This window comes from Pristis pectinata, chromosome 4 (assembly GCF_009764475.1).
Source record: "Pristis pectinata isolate sPriPec2 chromosome 4, sPriPec2.1.pri, whole genome shotgun sequence".
Classification (NCBI taxonomy): Eukaryota; Metazoa; Chordata; class Chondrichthyes; order Rhinopristiformes; family Pristidae; genus Pristis; species Pristis pectinata.
The window spans coordinates 38,531,649-38,541,140 of record NC_067408.1 but is presented as its reverse complement, the minus strand read 5'-3'; the positions used below and the strand labels follow the sequence as shown (position 1 = coordinate 38,541,140).

At 40.3% G+C, this 9,492-nt stretch overlaps 1 long non-coding RNA gene across 2 annotated transcripts in view; it reads left to right on the top strand.

Annotated features, from left to right (window-relative positions):
* The window catches only part of LOC127569761 (uncharacterized), a 135,636-nt gene extending 128,850 nt beyond the window's left edge, over positions 1-6,786 (top strand). For both annotated transcript variants that reach the window (XR_007956240.1, XR_007956239.1), the window contains 2 exons: positions 1,854-1,963; positions 3,833-6,786. This is a non-coding gene — a long non-coding RNA (uncharacterized LOC127569761). The remainder of the gene's footprint in view (positions 1-1,853; positions 1,964-3,832) is intronic.
* The last annotated feature ends 2,706 nt before the right edge of the window (positions 6,787-9,492 follow it).

Genomic DNA, 9,492 nt, shown 5'->3' with positions numbered 1-9,492 from the left:
ATTGGTTGAAAGTGATCAGAGACTCAAAACTGGGGCTGTTAGCCTGGGAGAGGACACTGACATTGATTTATCTATCCTGCCAGTCAAGTTTGTAGGACTTTACAGAGGCAGTGCTCATAGTATACGTGTACTGTAGCTTTTCTGTGACTCCAAAAGGTAAGGGAGGGCACATATCGCCATGGCTCAGTGGGCTATGAACTAGGTGATGGGTTTGAGGCATTGGTCTTCAACACTCTTTTCCTCAATCAGCCAAAGAGTTTGTTGGTGCACTGGAGGTGGTTGTGAATCACATCTCAAAGGTGGCTCCCAAGATAGTGGAAAGTCACCCACATTGTCCAAGGATTTGCGGTGACTCTTGATTGATGGGGCACATTATTAAATGGCAAGAACAGGTTGCTGGCAGTCTTTGTCTTCTAGATTTTTAATGTGAGATCCATTAAAAATTTTGAACATTTCAATGATGGAGTCAATTTGGAGCTCGGTCTCCAAATGTGCACATATGCAAGTTTGTCTGCACACTGTAACTTGATGATTGAGGTTGGAGCGATCTCGGTTCAAGAGTAGGAGTAATGACTGTTGAACAGTTTCCTTAAGACTAATTGCATTCCAGCTGAAAGCTTTTTGGAGGCAAGGTGCAGTATTGCATCAAGGTAAGTTGAAAAGAAGGTGGAACAATGACAGTCTTGACTGACCACAATCTGCACAAGAACTGGATTTGTGGTGGACTCTCTGGTTAGAATAACAGCTTACACACTATCATGTGCCAGGCCATGAATTACTAATGGCAATCACATTTAAGGAGTATTCTCCATATGTCTACTTGGTAGGTGGTTTTTGAGAGGTCAAAAAAGGCCATATATATTGGTTGGTGCTGCTATATATTTTTCTTGGATTCATCATGTGGCGAAGACCATGACCATTGTACTTTCGACCATTATACCTTCTGATGGATGGAATCTACACTCCAATTCTGGGAGGAGCTCTTCGGCCACTGTGACGAAATGTTGAAGAGGGGCCTTGTGGTGACTTTACCTGTGGTAGACAGCAGAGAGACTCCTCTGCAATTACCATAATCAGACTAGACTCCTGTCTTGAAAATGGGCACCATTATGGAGCCACTGAGGTTTATTGGCATGCTCTCCTTCTTCCATACAAGGGAAATGAGTTCAAGAATTCACATCAGAAGTACTTTTATACTTATTTTTAGTACTTTGGCAGGGAGTTTGTCCACCCCAGAGGCCTTGTTGTTTAACTGTTGTTGGATGATCTTTTCAGTCTCTTGCTGGGCTGGGTTAGTGCCATGGCTGAGGTGGATATCATGCTGGAGACTCAGCAATGAGGATATTTTTGAAGTTCTTCAAGAGGCACTGACCGACCCTCTGTACTTGATAAAATCACCTCTGTTCTTGAACTCAGAGAGAGATCCTTGAGTGTTAAGATGCAGGTAGCTTGACAGCGCTGAGAAATGTGTGCATGTTACGATTACTGGCCAGTTGCTGGATCCCCTGCACTCTTTCCACCCACCATCTGTTCTAGATCACGGACTTAGTGTTAGACTCAGCCTTCACCTGCTTATAGAACTATTTTCATATCTTTACACATAATTGTGTTTCCAGTGCAAGAATGTCTTGCATTTACAATTAATTAGCTTCTGGGAGTCCCAAGAGATATAACCTGTATTGCTGTCCTTTCTCTTTCTCAGATTTCCACGTATCCCAATGTTGCAATGAAGCATATTACCGTCTTATAGAGTATGCTGAATTAACATGAACATCCCTAATAAATAAGTAACTATAAATAAAGTTTGGAAGTATATTCCATATCTTGTTACATGATTCTCACTTTATTCATAGATTCATAGGGTTTTACAGCACGGAAATAGGCCCTTCAGCCCAACTCATCAATGCTGACCAAGATTCCTATCTACACTAATCTCATTTGCCTGCATATGGCTCATACCCAGGTACCCGTTTAAATGTCTTATAACTGTTGTAATTGTACCTGCCTCTACCACCTCCTCTGGTAGCTTGTTCCATATACCCATCATCATCTGTGTGAAAACCCTGCCCCTCAGATCCCATTTAAATATTTCCCTTATCACCTTAAGCCTTTGCTCTTTAGTTTTAGACTTCCTTACCTTTGAAAAAAAGTCTGTGACTATCAACCCTATCTATGCCCATCATAATTTTATAAACCCCTTAGGTCATCCCTCAGCCTCCTTAACTCCAGGGGAAACAATCCCAGCCTATCTCATGTAATACACAAAAATTGCTGGAGGAACTCAGCAGGTCAGGCAGTATCTATGGAAGGAAATGAACAATCGACATTTCGGGCCAAGACGCTTCATCAGGACTGGAAAGAAAGACAGAAGCCAGAATAAAAGGGTGGGGGGTGGAGGAGGGGGATGAGTACGAGCTGGCGAGTGATAGGTGAATCCAGGTGAGAGGGGGAAGGTTCTTGTGTCCCCAGCCTGTCTAATCACTCCTTATAACTCAAGACCTCCATTCCAGGCAACATTCCTGTGAATCATTTTCGCACTCTCTCGAGCCTAACCACATCCTTCCTATAGTGTGGCACCAAAGCTACACGCAGTACTCCAAGTGTGGCTTCACCAATGTCTTATACAAATGTGTAAGATGACATCTCAACTCAGTCCTGCTCCAACTCTCAGTCCTGATGCAGGGTCTCGACCCAAAACTTCGACTATCCCTTTGCCTCCACAGATACTGCTCAATCTGCTGAGTTCCTCCAATAGGTATTTAAATCCCAACTCCTATACTCTAAGCCTCAGCCAATGAATGCAAGCATACTATATGCCTTCTTCACCACACTGTCTACTTGTGTCACCACTTTCAGTGAACCACCCACTTGTACCCCAAGGTCTCGTTGTTCAATAACATGACCCAGGGCCCTGCCATTCAACTTCCCAAAATGCATCACTTCACACTTGTCTGAGTTAAATTCCATCAGTCAATCCTTGCCCACTTCCCCACTTGATCTAGATCCTGTTGTAACCTTAGACAACCTTCCTCATTTTCCACTATACCACCAATTTTGGTGCCATCTGCAAAATTACTAATTGTGCCACCTACATTCTCTTCCAAATCATTAATATGTTTGATAAACAATAAAGGACCCGGTACCGATCCCTGTGGCACATCACTGGTTACAGGTCTTCAATCTGAAAAACAAGCTCTCCATTACCAATCCCTGCCTTCTACCACCAATTTTGTATCCAATTTGCTCTCTCACTGTGGAGCCCATGTATTCTAATATTCTGGACCAGCCTACCATTTGGGATCTAGTAAAAGGCCTTGCTAAAGTCCCTGTAGATAATGTCCACCATCCTGACCTCGTCAGTTCGCTTGGTCACCTCCTCAAAAAAACTCAATCAAATTTGTGAGACATGATCTCCTACAAACAAAGCCATGCTGACTATTCCTGATCAGTCCTTGCCTTTCCAAATGAATATAAATACTATTCCTCAGAATCTCTTCCAGTAACTTTTCACCAGCCTGATGTTCCCTGGCTTGACCTTGCAGCCTTTCTTAGACATGGGTGACAACCTTGTTGTCAAAGTTGTTACGTTAATGTCTTGGTGATGAGGGGGTGGGACTATTGGATTTTAACTCCCAAGGATTGGTGGGTAGATAAAAATGCTAAAATGTTCAAACCTGCCCATAACCCAGCTCCAAGACATTCCCTTCCAGTTTTAATTGAAGCACAGGAAGTGGGATTGGCACCTAATTCTCTCTCTGGAGGCAGATCAGTTTATCAAAGCTTTTAAAAAGTCTGATTTCCTCTCTTAACAGCAATTTTTCTTTATTTTCAGCCTGTGAAGGCAAGGATTCCTAAACCTTCAAAATCTAAGCAAATGTAAGGTCAAGAAATGCTGGGGCTCTGAGGTGATCTGTGCCTTTACTGCTCTGTTTGAGGACCATGAATAGGAGGGTTTCCTCCAAGCCAAACAAGCTCCTTCCCACCTCACCCACGCTCAAGAAGCAGGACTCTCTAAAAACAAAACAGAATTTTGTATTTCCCATCCAAGTATCTTATCCCAATTACTTCCCAAGCATAAGTAAAAACTGAGGCCAAAGATTTTAGGGATGAATAGGAATGTGGGAGTGACCAAACTTGTGAGTGAGAGCTGATTAGTGATAGCTCACTCATTTAAGGCTGACTGCATGTGTTCAAATGGAGGATAGTTAATCAGATTAAAAATAGCCACACATAAATATATCATTTTAGTAATATTTCATTATGTCACTCTGTTAAAAAATTGACTGTTTCAATAAGGCATTAAAATCACTGGAGATAACGGACAGTAATTAATACCTGGATTGGAAAAATAAGCCTGCTTAATTACCAACTCCAGGACTAAGCACCCATTAAGTCACTTCAACCCATGACAAATACTAATTTCCATCACCAACAAAGAGACTGCAGCAACATCTGCAAATCTTCTTCTCAGAAATGCTACATGATATATTGCTGAGTTAAAGGTACTGATTTTATTACAGGCTTCAGGGCTTTCATATCTCTTTGATTTCAAATTAAGACTTTCTAAACTCAAAAATAGAATTCTTCTGCTGCAGCTCACAAAAAACCATAGAGCACAGGAGGTGGTCATTTGGTCAATCAAGCTTAAATGGCCTCTTTTGACTGCCATCCAGTTATTTCCACTCTCCTGTCCTTGCTCCATATCCCTGTGAATTTTTTGCCTTCAACTATTGATCCAAGTCCTTTTCAAGTCCACTATTGAATCTGTAATCAGCACCCAATCAGTCAATGCCTTCCAAATCCCAGCAACTCATTGTATTAAGAAGCTTTTCCTTTTCACTCATGGTTATTTTGCCAGTCACTCAAATTTCTGCCCTCTGATTATCAACTCCTCTGTCACTGGAAGTAGTTTCTCTTTGAGGTCTATTTAAACTTGCTAAGATTTTAAATACCTCTAAATTTCTTTGCATTCTCTGCTCCAATCTCAGTGTCACTAGTCCACCCATCTGTCTGTAATCCTTTGCACCCAGAACCTTTCCAGCAAATCTTTTTTGTTCTCACTTCAAAGTCTTCATGCCATCCTAAAGTATGGCATTAGGAACTAGACTATACTTCTTCTGGGGATGAACTGTGTTTTATGAAGGGCTAGCCTAATTTCCTGGTGTTTGTATTCGATACACCCGTATGTTCCAACATGCTTTATTAATTGCACTGCTAGCCTGTTCAGCCACCTTCAAAAATATGTGCACAAACAATCCCAAGTCTATATCTTCTTGCACAGTCTTTAACATTGTACAACACAGCTTATATACAATTTGTCTTTCATTATTCCGTCAAAAATGAATCACCTTACACTTCTTTTCATTGAATTTCATTTGCCATTAATGTGCTTCAACAGCCCACTTATTGAAGGTTATTAGTATCTTCCTCAATCTCTACCACATTGCCAAGTTTTGAATTATCTACAGATTTTAAAACTGTCCTCGTACCTCCAAATCCAGACCATCAAAGTATATTAAAAGTAGTAGTAGTTTGAGTAGTATAGCCTGGGAAGCTCCACTGTATATTTCCCTCCAGTCCATAAAGCAGTCATACACCAGCTCTGTTTTCTATGCTATACCCAATGTGCATCCATACTGCGTCTGTCTTTTTACCACATGTGGTTCAATTTTGTTCACACACCTCGTATGTGGTGTTCTATCCAGCACACCTAATGCTAAACACTTCATCCATGCCTTCATTACCTCAACTATTCAGACCCATCTCTGGCTTACTTTCTTTGTTTTACTTTCCATAAACTTGAAAATTCAAAATTATATGGCCCATATCCTAACTTGCAGAGTCTCCTTCCAACATTACCCCCCTGCTGCACTGGCTCCCAGTTACCCAACGCCAATATTTTTAAAATTCTCATCGTTTTCAAATCCTTCTTTGGCCTTACCTCTCCATGTCTCTATAATCTCTCCAATCTTCCCCACTCCAACAGGCTTCTGGGATATCTGTATTTCTCCAATTCTGGTCTGTTGAGTACTCCCATATTTAACTGGTCTACCTTTGCCCTAATCTCTGGAATTCCTTCCCTTTGTCTCTCTATCTTTTTTTCTTAATCCATAAGACTCACCTCTTTATCACTTGCTCTAATATCACTTTAAGTGATGTCAATTTTGTCAATGTTTTGTTTTAAATTTACCTTCAAGTCCCTTTGTGAGGCATCTTTGGTGCATTAAAGGCACTGTACACATGAAGTTAATGATCTTGTAATTTCATGAAAATTCCCTATAAGCAAACTACACTAGCCTCATCCACTCTCTTCATCACATTCAGCAAGTTATTCAAACATGCTCTGCCCATAACAAATTATGGTCTTTAATAGTGCAGACTTATCAAAGTGGCAATTAGTTTTCGCCTGGATTGTAATTTCTAAAAGCTTCCCACCACTTAAATTAGAATTATTTGCTGTAGTTATCCCCCCCACCTCACTTTTGGAGCAAGGATAGGCAGGTATGGTAGTGTAGTGGTTAGCATAATGCTTTATAGTGTCAGCGACCCGGGTTCAATTCCCGTCGCTGTCTGTAAGGAGTTTGTACATTCTCCCTGTGTCTGTGTGGGTTTCCTCCGGGTGCTCCAGTTTCCTCCCACATTCCAAAGACGTACGGGTTAGGAAGCGGCAGGCATGCTATGTTGGCGCTGGAAGCATGGTGACACTTGGGGGCTCCCCCCCAGAACACTACACAAAAGATGCATTTTACTGTGTGTTTCGATGTACATGTGACTAATAAAGATATCTTATCTTACAAAAGCTTTGAATTTTTGCACTTTTCTGGTACTGTGACACCACTTATATCCAAATAAAATTCTTGTCTACCATTGCGTTAGCAAAGTCCTTTTCCTTGGGAAAGTCCATCACAAAGTATTCATTCAATACTACAGCCATTCCTGTGCTTCCACCAATATCTTTATTTGATCATTAATCAGCTCCATCCCTTTATTATTAACATGCCTAGATATGCCTACCTTTGGATTTCCTCTAATCTTGATCCTCTGTACTGATGTTTGCACACTTTATTTGTTATCTGGCTTCTCCTCTGTGCTTCTCATATTTAGCCTGACTCTCCCTTGTATAATCAACTGACGTTTTTCACATGCTTTCTTTTTCTGCTTTACGTTGATCTCCATCTCCATTGTCAATCCAGTAACATTAGCTTGAAGGCATTGCCTCAAAATTCAATCCCGGTTAGTCATGCTAAATGTGCTACATCATCAAGTCAGCATGTCAATGGGACAAAGTCAATAAATTGATTGTTGGAGGTGTAATAAAACACACTAATTCTACTATATGACATGTTTAGCGCTATCCACATTCTTATCTACCCATCTTCTGTTGACACTTATCCTCATATTTACTCAATGTCATGAATTTCTGGGCATCCTTTAGAGCAAAACTTTTAACAGTTACAGCAGGTAGTCAAAATTCTATTGTGTTGAAAAGCGATGAACAATTTTTAACCAATAGTGTAAATTTTAACCACAAAGATTATGGCATTAAAATCTCTTTTCAAGTTAAGGTTACCCTTTGGATGCTTTTGGTAAGACCACTGTGGTCCAGCCCAAAATATACCAAGCACATGCCAGAAATACAAATTATAATACACAAGGCCATCTCAAGGACAGTAGAGAAAAGAAAATTTCATTTTCAATGAAGTCGTTTAAAATATTCATCACTCCACTTCTTTAAATTGAAAAGAATTATGAATGGCAGATAGCATTCAGGCTACAAAGTAGGTGTGACAGTTTTGGAATTTTTTTTTGCAAATGCTTGTGACAAACAACCACCAGCTATCCTGTGATTTGCAATAATGTTATCACCAGAGTGAGATCTCCATTAAGCAGATAAAAGCACCATCATTCCTCATTAGTAAAGGATTACTGGAACTGTATTGTCACTGGAAGTTTTGTGCAATCACAGTTCATCAGCACTTAACTACAGCATACTAATCATTCTATTAATCTCATTTACTTCATTTGGTAATGCTCGAAAGCTTTACTACATCAAAAAATTAAAATTAATTATAGCTGCAATGCCCTGTTTCATATTTATAGTACTGTGCAAAGCAGAAATACAATAAAATGAATGTCTCTTTTACTTATAACTCCAGTATTGTGTTAATTCATAGTTAGAAGTTAAATATGATGCATATGTCCCTTCATAAATGGCATTGCTTTCCATGTGCTGCACTTCATACAGGGGAGTTTTGCACATACATAGTAGATAGAATTATTTAAGAGATCCTCTTGTTTGCATAGGATTTTATTAAGCTTACTTTCTTCTTCCTGGAGCTTTTTCTACTGCTACAAGATCCCATTTGGCTGATTTTTAATGCTCAGATGGGCTGAGAGTGAACAACCCAACACTGTTGGAAACTTGCAGTAACATGAAGTGCATCAGTTTAAGAACTTCTCAGACCCAATTACCAACTGATTTCAGGGTTTCAAATTAATATCAGCAGGAATGAAGACCATCCACAGTATGTGAAACAAACTCAACTCTAATATTTAAACATATAATTTAAAGCCATTGGAAGGAAAAGAAAAGGAACTGTAATATTAGAAAGTTGAAAGTCAAAGGCTATGCTTCATGCACACCTCTATGGATGTGCTGCAGGGGCCGTGAAGACCAGGAGAGAAATGTTGTCCCCTAGCAATGGCAGTTAGAGCCTTCAACTTCCATCCTTTCCAAAGATCTTAACATGATTAAAGTCCATTCCTCCTTCCGCCTTTCCTTCTGGCTACCAGCTTTATACTTCCTTTAAGAGAAGTTAAACCAAACATCACCAGACCACTAATTCTTTATTAACTTTGGATCTGATTCTAACAAGGTGGCAGGAGAGAGAGTGGTTGCAATTTTTTCTTGACAGATCCTCTGCCTGGTAATCAGTCTATTAACAAACTTGACTTCCAGTTGGGTATGGGTATTGGTTTGTTATTGTCACTTGTACCGAGGTACAGTGAAAAACTTGTCTTGCATACCATTCATACAGGTCAATTCATTACACAGTGCATTGAGGTAGTACAGGGTAAAAACAGGGCAGAATGCAGGACCTCAACCTTCAGCAGAGATGAGTTATAGTGAGAGAGTCTGTGTATGCAAGGGTATGGAGCTTGGGAAGGGCAAAGTTGGGGGATGCTGGGCATCTACTCCTCTTGGTCCACAAACAGTACAGCAAAGGCATTACCTTCATAAAGCTGGTTGCACCTCTCTTCAGCTGTTTGCTTTCCCGTGAAACCCAGCCTAGCAGGATAACAGTTGTAAAGCAGATTATATTAGAGGCCATTAACATCATTAACATACAGAAGTTGACATTCTGCATCTTTGAAGTAGGTAGGCTTTGGTGTCCTTAAACCTATTAAACTGAGCTGCTAAACTGGAGGTAGGGTGGGATCATGCTTGATCTTTGAAGAATGCTAACACCTAACTTAACCACAATCCTCCCA